The sequence below is a fragment of the Crocodylus siamensis genome, chromosome 3 (genome assembly GCF_052110815.1).
Source record: "Crocodylus siamensis isolate JL-2025a chromosome 3, ASM5211081v1, whole genome shotgun sequence".
Taxonomy (NCBI): domain Eukaryota; kingdom Metazoa; phylum Chordata; order Crocodylia; family Crocodylidae; genus Crocodylus; species Crocodylus siamensis.
Genome location: NC_143397.1, coordinates 260,601,811 through 260,612,353, shown reverse-complemented (window position 1 = coordinate 260,612,353; position 10,543 = coordinate 260,601,811).

Below are 10,543 nucleotides of genomic sequence, written 5' to 3'. Positions count from 1 at the left end.
GGGACGTCATTCTCCCCTTGTACTTGGCCTTGGTGAGGCCGCAGCTGGAGTCCTGCGTCCAGTTTTGGGCTCCACAATTCAAAAAGGATGTGGAGAAGCTTGAGAGAGTCCAGAGGAGAGCCACGCGCATGATCAGAGGTCAGGAAAACAGATCTTACAATGACAGGCTGAGAGCCATGGGACTCTTTAGCCTGGAAAAGCGCAGGCTCAGGGGTGATCTGATGGCCACCTATAAGTTTCTCAGGGGTGACCACCAGGATCTGGGGGAACGTCTGTTCACTAGAGCGCCCCAAGGGGCAACGAGGTCGAACGGTCACAAACTCCTGCAAGACCGTTTCAGGCTGGACATAAGGAAGAATTTCTTTCCTGTCCGAGCCCCCAAGGTCTGGAGCAGTCTGCCAGCGGAGGTGGTTCAAGCACCTACATTGAACACCTTCAAGAGGAAATTGGATGCTTATCTTGCTGGGATCCTATGACCCCAGCTGACTTCCTGCCCTTTGGGCAGGGGGCTGGACTCGATGATCTCCCGAGGTCCCTTCCACCCCTAATGTGTATGAAATCTCTGAAATGAGTTTGTCGTGTCGGTATTCCTGAGTACTGGCCAAGACGATTCCCCCAGTTTGAACATAGACAGATGTCCGGGAGGCCCCAGACCACCAAAGGTTAGTGCTGACTTGGTTAAGGAGCGCTTGGAGGGGCTGGCTGGGTACAAGTCAGCCGGCCGTACAACCTCCGTCCACGGGTGCTGAAGGAGTTGGCCAGTGTCACCACTGAGCTGCCGGCAAGGCTGTTTGAGCTCTCATGGTGCTCCGGCCAGGTCCCCGAGGGCTGGAAAAGGGCCAATGTTTTTAAGAAGGGGAGAAGGGATGAGCCACGTAACTTTAGGCCAGGCAGTCTTACCTCTATCCCTGGGAAAACACTGGAAAAAATCATTAAAGGGAGCATTTGTGAAGGCCCAGCAGGGGACTATTTGATGTCCTCGGTTGCGCGGTGTTACCGCCAGTGTCTTTGGGCCGCCTGTGGAGGGCGGCCGATGGTGAGCGTGGTGTCCGCTCCCCATCAGGGGCGCGCACGGGGATCAAAAGTCAAGACACCCCCGAGGGGGTGAGCTCCGCTGGCCATCAATGGTGAGCCGCAGCGGACGACCAGCACCTGAAGACATCAACTAAAACAGTCTGGGAAAGGTCAATCCATGGTGTCCGGCGCTTGATGGTCTTCTTGGCGGTTAAAAGGCTAAAAGCGTAAAAGCATAAAAGCCTACAGGCAGTAAAACCAGCTAAAAGCCTAAAACCGCCACGGGGCCGTCACTGGGAAGGGTGACCAGTGCCTTAAAAACACCAATAATTTACGGGGGACAACTCAAGAGAAAACAGGGTGTGCTCGGCGGGTCATAGGGTCAAAACGAGTGCTCCCCCGGGGGACACCGAGCAGACACCCCGGACAGCGCCCACCGGCTCGCGAACTGAGGGAGCTCGCCAGCGGCTCTGCCCAGCGGTGCTCCGCCCGGAGACGCGCGCGAAGGACACCGAGGAAAAAAGCCCCGAGGGTGCCGGGAGCCTTCCCGGCCTGAGCCTCCTGCCTGGACCGCCAGATGACAAGCTTGGCCAGCGCCAGGAGGAGGTTGACCAGGAGGTCCCGGGCCTTGGCGGGGTGACGGATGGGGTGTGCGGGGAGATGTGCAGCCAGAACTTGAGGAGCGAGTTGTGGAGGAGGAGGTGCAGGGGCTGCAGCCTGGCGCACTCGAGCACGACGTGCGCCAGCGTCTCTCTCTCGGGGCAGAAGGGGCACTGGTCGGAGACCAGGAGGAAGTGCGCTTCCACACGCCCATCGCGACGGCCCCGCGAAGGAGCCGCCAGCCCAGGTCCCCGGCAGCTCGCGGAACGAGGTCCGAGCACAGGCTCCACCACCGGGGCCCGTCGGCCTCGCCCTCGCCAAAGTAGTCCCGCCAGACGGTGTCCTGGTGGGCCGCAAGGGCGGTGTGGTGGATCACGCGGCGAACAAGCGTGTAGAGCTGGCGCCGATGGACCGTGGAGAAGCGGACCGGTCTGGCGTCCCCCAGTTTAGACAGGTGGTGTGCCGGGGAGTGCCCCGGGGCCCGCCGTGAGCCGGGTCCGATCAGCAACTCCACCAGCAGGGGGACTCGGAGGGGCGGGGCCCACCCTCTCGCAGGACCCAGTCGATGTAGGCAAGGGCAGCTGCGGGCAGTGCAGCTTTCACCTCCCGGACTAGGTGCGAGCAAGTTGTGCGGCCTACGGCCGAGCCCGTGCGCCGGGCCAGCGCCGCGGGGCTCAGCCATCCTTGCTCGGCATAGTCCAGGAGGTCTCCGATCCGGGTGATGCCCACCCGGGCCATCCTCAGGGAGACCTCGGGGGAACCCCCCACCGAGACCGCCAGCAGCAGGTTGAAAAAGAGCAGCTCGGCGAGCAGGTTGCCGTCCTCGGTCGCCAGCAGGGGAACGATGCTGAAAGGAAACCAGCATGGGTTCGTCACAGGTAGATCCTGCCTGACAAACCTTATGGCCTTTTATGACCAGGTCACACGCTGCCTCGACACGGGGCGGAAGCCGATGTCATCTGCCTGGATTTTAGGAAGGTCTTTGACACAGTTTTGCATCCTGTTCTCAGGGAAGCCAACGGGCTGTGGAGCGGATGCCCACACGGTCAGGGGGTGGCAACTGGCTCAGGGACCACACCAGAGAGGGGTGGTTTCATAGTTTCATAGTGGTTTGGGGTCAGAAGGGACCTGAACAGATCATCTAGTCCAACCCCCCGCCACTGGCTGGAGCACGCACTGGGATCACACGACCCCAGACAGGTTCATCCAACCTCTTTCTGAATTTACCCAAGGTAGGAGCGAGGACCACTTCCCTAGGAAGTTGGTTCCAGATCCTAGCCACGCTGACAGTGAAATATTGCCTCCCAATCTCCAACCTGAACCTATTCTCCAGCAGCTTGTGGCCATTGTTCCTTGTCACCCAGGTGCTGCTGGGGGGAATAGGGCCCTGCCTATTTGCTGCTGATCTCCCCTAACGAGTTTGTAGGCAGCCACCAAATCCCCCCTCAGCCTCCACTTGCCGAGGCTGAACAGGTTCAGGTCCCTCAGTCTCTCCTCGTAGGGCCTCTCCTGCTGCCCTCTCACCAAGTGGGTGGCCTCCTCTGGATCCTCTCCAGGCTGGCCAAATCCTTCTTAAAGTGCGGTGCCCAGAACTGGATGCAGTACTGCAATTGAGGCCGGACCAATGTCACATGGAGGGAGAGCATCACTTCTCTGGACTGGCCTGAGATGCATCTGTGGATGCACGACAAGGTGCGGCTGGCTTTGCTGGCTGCCGTCTGGCATTGGCGGCTCATGTTCATCTTGGAGTCAGTAATGGCTCCAAGATCCCTCTCTGCCTCTGTGCTCTCAAGGGGGGAGCTCCCCAGCCTGTCTGTGTGCTGTGATCTCCCCTGCTGGCCCCCCACAGATGTGATCCTTGTTAATTTTGTCAAGGATTTTCCCCAAGACCAATGTAAGGCTTATGGGCCTATAGTTTCCTGGATCCTCCTTTCTCCCTTTCTTATAGATGGGGACCACATTAGCTAGTTTCCAGTCTCTGGGCACCTGGCCCATGGGCCAGGGGCACAGCAATGACCCCCGACAGCTCTCTCAACACCCGTGGGTGGAGGGCATCAGGGCCCGCAGATCTGAAAACATCCAGCCCTTCCAGATCATCCCTAACTACTTCTGCGCAGACCGAGGCCTGGCAGTGCTATCCCCAAGACTGCCCCTACCTGTGGTGGGAGAGCTGTCCTGGGCCCTGTCCAAGAAGACAGAGGCAAAGACCTTGTTAAAAATTTCAGCTTTCTTGTCTGGCATAGCCACAAGATTACCATTTGAGTCTAGCAGGCGCCCTACATTACCCGGTGCCCTCTTGTTGCTCCCAACGTATTTGAAGAAGGACTTTTTGTTGTCCTTAATCCTGGTCACTAGCCTGAGCTCCACCCCTGCCTTGGCCTTCCTCATGGCCCTGCTACACTCCCGGGCCCAGGAGGAGTACTCCTCCTCGGTGATGGCCCCTCCCTTCCACCGGATGTATGACTCCCTTTTGGCCCTCAGACTTTCTCGAATGCCTCTGCTGAGCCAAGGAGGGTTCAGAGCACTCTTACCCCCCTTCTTTCTCTTGTGGACTGTCACACTCTGAGCCTGGAGGATTGTCCCCTTAAGGTACAACCATCCCTCATGGATTCCCATCTTCTCTATCTTTTGGGCCCTCAGTGCCTCCCCCACTAATCTCCTAAGTTCGTTGAAGTTGGCCCTTCTGAAGTCGGGGCCTCTAGTCTTGGTATAAGCCCTCAACACCCTGCGCTTCGATGGTGAATCCCAGCAGGCGATGATCACTGTCACCCAGGTGGTCAAGGACCTGCAGTCCCCTCACCAGGTCATCCCCAGTGGCCAAGACCAGGTCCAGCAAAGCATCTCCCCTAGTGGGGCTGTGCACTTCCTGGGTAAGGTGGAGGTCCTGTATTTCAGCTAGGAACCTACGCGAATGGTCAGACCTGGCTGGCTGCTCCTCCCAGCAGATGTCTGGGTAATTTAGTTCCCCCATGACAATTACATCCCTAGACCCATGCTTTAATATCTTCATCAGTGATGTGGCCAAGGGTGTGGAGAGCACCCTCTCCAAGTTCATAGATGACACCAAGTTATGGGGCAAAGTTAACACACCAGAGGGCAGAAAGCAGTTATAGGCTGATCTGGACAGGTTGGAGCAATGGGAGGAACGAAATAGGATGCAATTCAACAAAGATAAATGCAAGGTGCTCCACCTGGTGAGGAGGAATCCCCAGCACACCTACAGGTTGGGGGATAACCTCCTCAGCAGTGCAGAGGCTGAGAGATCTTGGAGTCATAGTTGACTCCAAGATGAACATGAGCCAGCAGTGTAACGAGGCCATCAACAAAGCCAATCGCACCTTGTCCTGTATTACCAGATACATGACCAACAGGTCGGGGGAGGTGCTGCTCCCCCTCTATGTGGCACTGGTCAGGCCGCAGTTGGAGCACTGCGTCCAGTTCTGGGCACCGCACTGCAGGAGGGACGCAGAGGATCTGGAGAGGGTTCAGAGGAGGCCACCCACATGATTAGTGGCCTCCGTGAAAGACCCTACGAGGGGAGGTTGAGGGATCTGGGTCTCTTCAGCTTTCACAAGAAATGTCTGAGGAGAGACCTTGTAGCCGCCTATACGTTTATCAAGGGAGGACAGCAGGGAATTGGGGATGTGTTGTTTACCAGAGCGCCTTGGGGAGTAACTAGGAATAATGGGTGCAAATTAGTGGAGAGTAGATTTAGGTTAGACATTAGGAAGAAATGTTTTACAGTAAGGGTGTCTGGAGTCTGGAATGGGCTGCCAAGAGAGGTGGTGCTGTCACTTAATTTGGAGGTCTTCAAGAGGAGGCTTGACAATCACCTGGCTGGGGTCCTTTTTCCTGCCGGGGGCAGGGGGTCAGACACGATGATCCATTGGCTCCTTTCCGACTGTACAGTCTATGAATCTATGAATCAAAAACATAAATAGAAAATGGGGGCACTGGCTGGATGGCAGCACTACAGGGAAGGATCTGGGAGTCTTGGTAGATCACAGCCTGTACGATTCTGCAGTGTGGTGCAATTGCATGAAAGGCCAGTGCAGTTTCGGGCTGCAACAACAGCAGCATGAGATGCAAGACAATGGGGGGTTAGAGTGCCTCTGCTCAGCACTGGGCAGGCCTCACTGGATGCTGGGAGTTCTGGGCTTCGTGGCTTAAAAAGGATGTGGAGAAGTGAGAGCTGGTTCAGAGCCAGTAACAACAATGGCAATGGGCTTGGGAGGCAAGTCACAGGAGGAGAGGCTGGAGGAGCTGGGCAGGTTCAGCTTGCGGAAAGGCACTGAAGAGTGGACATGACTGCAGTCTGCAAGTATGTGAGGTGCAACCCTGGAAGATTTATGCCAGCTTGTACATAGATAAAGTTGATGTACTGATGACTCCAGCAAGTGTGGTTATGTTTACCAGCCAAAGCCTTAGGAATTTGTAACATGAATGTTTAACCACTGCCCGCGTTGGCATGTGCAGAAGGGCTGGAGCGCTTGGCAGGAATCGCGTGAGGGAGTCCAGAGGTGAAGGCGAGTGACTGGGTTGAGTGACAGGGGATGTGATGGGAAGACCTGTCATTGGCAGTGATTGACAGCCCTCTGCCCAGGACTGATTGGGTGATGAACATGGTGTGATTTGGTTGAATAAATATCTGCCAATTGGCGCTCTTGGGTGTGTGCATAGGGAGGTGTGAGGGAGAGGTCTTGTGCCAGGTTGTGTTTGGTGCAGTGTGTCGTGATACTGCATCCTTCCCCAGGGAGGGTGAGTGGAAGTATCACCAAATAGCCTGGTTTCTGCTGACCTTCCTGGCTCCCAGTGGGTCTGGAGCTCTTCTCTTGAATAGTCTAATTGGTTTTGACCTTGGCTGGCTGATGCTGTGCCCTGTTCTCTGGATTGCTGTTGACTTGCCTGTTGCTCTTTGCCATTCTGCTCCATGCTGGGATCTCAGTGAAGGACTACTGCATCATTGTTGTTGTTGCGTCCTTCCATCGTTTGCCAGCTTTGTTGTTATTGCCCTTTCTCTTTTCATTTGCTTTCCCTTGTTCCTAATAAAATCCCTTCGTGTTTTGTGCCCTTAGTCTTGTTTACTTGTATTTTCTAATGCACCAGTGAAAGTCAGGCCGGGTACTCAGGTGGCAGTGTCATGACGCCAGCACTACTGGGCAGCCTGATTCACCTGAAACATACTTGTCAACCAGGAATATAAAGCTTTCTAGCAGGATCCAAATCTTTGGATTTTGGCTGCTACAGAAGGGCTGCCATAAAAAAGGAGGAAAGTGCTTTTTCTCTCTTGCTGCAGAGAGGAGGGCGTGGACCCATGGCGTGAGGTTGCAGCAAAGCAGGTTTAGTTTGGATAGCAGGAAGACCTCCATGATTGCTAGAGCAGAGAGGCAATGGCACTGACTCCCAGGAGAGTGATGGAGTTGCCTTCGTTGCAGCTCTTCAAGAAAAGGCCAAGCAGTGGTCAGGGGGGATTTAGGACTAGGGTGGGGAGCAGAAAGCAAAGCCGCAGATTTGCCAGGGAACAGGAGACAGAACAGCAGATCAGGCAGGAAGCATGGGACAGGAAACAGAAAGCAGAGCAGCAGATCAGCAGGGAGCACAGGGCAGGGAGTGTAAAGTAGAACAGCAGATATGGCAGGAAGCACAGGGCAGGGAGCAGAAAGCAGAGCAGAAAATAGGGCAGGGGAAAGCGATTAGAGTGGCACTCGGGAAGGTTGAGGGGCTAATTTGTGGCAGACCTGTTGGAGAGGCTGGTCCGCACTGGGCTGGGAGCAGCAGTGCCTGGAGTGTGCACTGAAAAGCACCCGTTGGAAGCCAGGAGCCCACCCAAGCCACAGGGAGGTCACCAGATGAGCCCTGAAGCCCGGAGCAGGTGGGTTCTGGAGGGACCCAGCTCCGCAGCAGGTGCATGGAGGAAAGAAGGTCAGGGAGCTGGGATACATTTGTGGAGGGGACGCGGATGGGAGCCCTGGCTGTGCAGTCGGGGTGATTCATAGATTCATAGATGCTAGGGCGGAAGGGACCTCAATAGATCATCGAGTCCGACCCCCTGCATAAGCAGGAAAGAGTGCTGGGCCTACATTACCCCAGCTAGATACACATCCAGCCTTCGCTTGAAGACCCCCAGGGTAGGGGAGAGCACCACCTCCCTTGGAAGCCCGTTCCAGACCTTGGCCACTCGAACTGTGAAGAAGTTCCTCCTAATATCCAATCTAAATCTGCTCTCTTCTAGCTTGTGGCCATTATTTCTTGTAACCCCCGGGGGGGCCTTGGTGAATAAATACTCACCAATTCCCTTCTGCGCCCCCCTGATGAACTTATAGGCAGCCACCAGGTCGCCTCTCAACCTTCTCTTGCAGAGGCTGAAAAGGTCCAGTTTCTCTAGTCTCTCCTCGTAGGGCTTGGCCTGCAGGCCCTTAACCATACGAGTGGCCCTTCTCTGGACCCTCTCCAGATTATCCGCATCCTTCGTGAAGTGCGGCGCCCAGAATTGCACGCAGTACTCCAGCTGCGGTCTGACCAGCGCCCGATAGAGGGGAAGTATCACCTCCTTGGACCTATTTGTCATGCATCTGCTGATGCACGATAAAGTGCCATTGGCTTTTCTGATGGTTTCGTCACACTGCCGACTCATGTTCATCTTGGAGTCTACTAGGACTCCAAGATCCCTTTCCACTTCCGTGCCACCCAGCAGGTCATTTCCTAGGCTGTAGGTGTGCTGGACATTTTTCCTCCCTAGATGCAGCACTTTGCATTTCTCCTTGTTGAACTGCATTCTGTTGTTTTCTGCCCACTTGTCTAACCTGTCCAGGTCTGCTTGCAGCTGCTCCCTGCCCTCCGGCGTGTCCACTTCGCCCCATAGCTTAGTGTCATCTGCAAACTTGGACAGAGTACATTTCACTCCCTCATCCAAGTCACTGATGAAGACATTAAAGAGTATCGGTCCAAGGACCGAGCCCTGCAGGACCCCACTGCCCACACTCTTCCAGGTCGAAACCGACCCATCCACCACGACTCTCTGGGTGCGACCCTCCAGCCAATTCTCCACCCACCGGACTGTGCAGTAATCCAAGTCACAGCCCCTTAACTTGTTCACCAGTATGGGGTGGGATACCGTATCAAAGGCCTTCCTGAAGTCCAAGTATACGACATCCACCCCTCCTCCTGCGTCAAGGCGTTTTGTGACCTGGTCATAAAAAGAGACTAGATTGGTCAGGCACGATCTACCTGCCACGAACCCGTGCTGGTTTCCCCTCAGCATAATTTGTCCTGCCGGGCTCTCACAAATGTGAGCCTTGATGATTTTCTCAAAGACTTTGCCAAGGATGGAGGTGAGACTGACTGGCCTATAGTTACCCGGGTCCTCCTTCCTCCCCTTCTTGAAAATGGGAACCACATTGGCCCTTTTCCAGTCCTCCGGGACTTGACCCGTGCGCCACGAGCGTTCAAATATTCCCGCCAGTGGCTCTGCAATGATGTCGGCCAGTGCCTTCAGTACCCTCGGATGGAGCTCATCCGGGCCTGCCGACTTAAAGGCATCCAGTTCTTCCAAGTGACCCTGCACCACCTCAGGGTCCACGCATGGAAGTCTGGTGCCTTGCTGCTGCCTCCCTACACTCCCAGTGAGAGACTTGTCGTGCCTCTCGCTTAGGAACACTGAGGCGAAGAACTCGTTGAGGAGTTCAGCCTTGTCCCCTCTGTCCGTCACCAATTGTTTCTGTCCATTTAGCAGAGGTCCTATTCCTCCCTGGGCCTTCCTTTTACTCCCTATATATCTAAAAAACAATTTCTTATTGTCTTTTACTTGGGTTGCCATCCTCAGCTCCATGGTAGCTTTGGCCTGTCTAACTGCCTCCCTACAAGCACGAGCAGAAGAGGTATATTCCTCTTTGGTGATCTCTCCCTGTTTCCACTTTTTATGTGCTCCCCTTTTGGCCCTTAGTCTGCCCTGGATTTCTCTGGTCAGCCAGGGAAGCCTCCTGGCCCCTTTCCCTCTTTTACCTCGCACGGGGATCGTCTCGCTTTGTGCGAGAAGGATAGCTTCCTTAAGGCACAGCCACCCTTCTTGGGCTCCCATCATTTCAAAACTACTACTCTGTAGTGCGTCCTTCACTAATCGCCTGAGTTCACTGAAATCAGCTTTCCTAAAGTCCAGCACGTTCACCCTACTAGTTACCTTACCCACTCGATGGATGGAGCTGTTGCTGTCCCTGGGCTGCAGAGCAGAGTGGACAGGTCAGGTGTTGCCCAGGCTCTGGGCTTTGCTGGCTGCTGCATGGGGATGGGAAATCATTTTCTCCCCTCCTGTTGCTACAGGGGTCCGTGATTCTGTTATCTTCCTCAGCAGAGCTGTGTGCTGCTGCAGTCCAGGCTGGGGATGGGGACAGGGCTGTGCCAATGCTCAATGGGGCTGTCTGCCCGGGCCCCCAATCCCCAGGGGGAGGTACTCCCCAGCAGACCCTGCCTGCTCCTGTGTAACAAGCAGAACCAGAGGGATTAATAAGCAATAAAATGTGCTTCTTGGAGGCATTTGGTATTTTGCCTAAACAGGCAATATTAGTTAATATAAAGCTTGTAAGTTTGTAAACTGCAAATGTAACTTGTCTGTCCTAAGTTTAACCAAAGTGATAAAATTAACTGTTCATGAAACTGACTGGGCCCCATAGGCAAAGCTGTAGCTGTAAGATTAGGAGACCTAATGTTTTTTTGCTCAGGGTTCAGCCTTGATGATAAAACTGGATCTAGCTGCCTGGCACACCCAACACATTCCAAGAAAACATATCCCAAGAAAGCATATTCAAATGAAGCCTAAAAGGGGTTGGAACTTAGGTGGAGCAATGTCAATTTCAAACCTAAAGGTGCTGAATCATAATTTGCTTATTGGATAAGCCCTAGTCTGGGTAGTAACCTTTTATGATAATTTTAACAG